We start from the raw sequence: 1,364 nt of genomic DNA on the forward strand, positions 1-1,364 counted from the left end.
TTTTTTTTTAAGAGATAAGAAGCTGCAGGCCAGCAGGTGGCATGGTGGCTAAGGTGCTGGACTCCGTCATGACCAACCACAGTTTGAGTCCCAGACTTGGAGACTTGAAAATCACCCCAGGCATTTATGTGTGCATGTCCAAAACCATGTGTGTGTATGTGAGGGAGATTTCTCACTTTCCCTCTCTCTGGCAAGCGCATGTGCCCATGCCCTGTGGAAAAAAATCTGTTAAAAAATTTCATTTAAAATGAAACAATAAATTTGCACACTGCTTTGCAATTCATTTTTTTTTCTGGAGAGGTTTTTGCTATAGGGCACGTGTGCTTGCCAGAAAGAGAGAGACAGAGAGACAGAAACGAGAGATCACCCACTAAGGGGGATGGCCACATCACAATTCCTTCTCCTCCATTCTCCTCTCAGGATCTTGGGCACGAACGCACACATGCCTGGCATGAGTTGTAAGCCACTGGGTCCGGGACTCGAACTGCGGTCAACTACATGTGAGTCCAGAGACATAGCCGTTACTCCAACTGCTGGTCCCACAATTCTATTTTTTACTTTAACATACATAGTAAGTATCTTTCTATTCAAATGTAAGAAATACTTTTGCTGAGAAATAAAGATCTGTTGATATGTTCAGAAAGCAATTTCAAGGAGAAGTTGGTAACGCTAAAAGTGATAAACCAGTGGGGTCATGAAAAGCACAGCAAGAAAAGGCAAAGAAACAGAAATCAGAGTCAAAAAGCATTACCCTCAGAGAAAACTTCACTTTTCAAGGTATAAGGGCAAAATTCATCTTAGTGGTGACCATGGTGGTGGTCCCCATTAAGACCATGAGCTATACTTTAACTTTAGTACCCTGAGCTTTTGCCTTAACTTCACATCCTCTGTGAGCCATTCCATATCCTCTGCATCTTCGTCTATCATGTCAACGCTACTGACAAGACCATTGGGCACACATACCCATACACAATGCACACACACACACTACCTCTAAAATCTTGGGAATTTGGAGTCCCAACCCCTCTAATATTTCCTTCGGACACCTGGGCTTCACTCCCTCCTAAAGAACTTCCTTTCCATTTTGCACAGAAGCCTGCTCTTCTTCTTTTCCCTTTTTCATTTTTTTTTCCTGAAAGACATTTTCCATGCTGAGAATTTTCTCCCATCTATTCCACTTTGTACTCCATTACTCCTGGAATCTAAAAGGCTCCAGCAAAAAGACTGACAGCTTAGTGGACACATCAGCACCGAGGACAGAGGCCCTACTATGCACCTTTCAAGATTCAGAACCCTGGATATGACCAGTTAAAAAAAAAAAAAAAAAAAAAACCACAAAGGGGGACTCCTGGCCCCCTCAGGGG

General features: G+C 43.0%; 1 pseudogene; it reads right to left on the reverse strand.

Moving 5' to 3' along the window:
- Positions 1-927, reverse strand: part of LOC102493097 (V-type proton ATPase subunit G 1 pseudogene) — a 2,165-nt pseudogene extending 1,238 nt beyond the window's left edge.
- Between the last annotated feature and the right edge of the window lie 437 nt (positions 928-1,364).

This window comes from Tupaia chinensis, unplaced genomic scaffold, assembly GCF_000334495.1.
Source record: "Tupaia chinensis unplaced genomic scaffold, TupChi_1.0 Scaffold142619_1, whole genome shotgun sequence".
Taxonomy (NCBI): domain Eukaryota; kingdom Metazoa; phylum Chordata; class Mammalia; order Scandentia; family Tupaiidae; genus Tupaia; species Tupaia belangeri.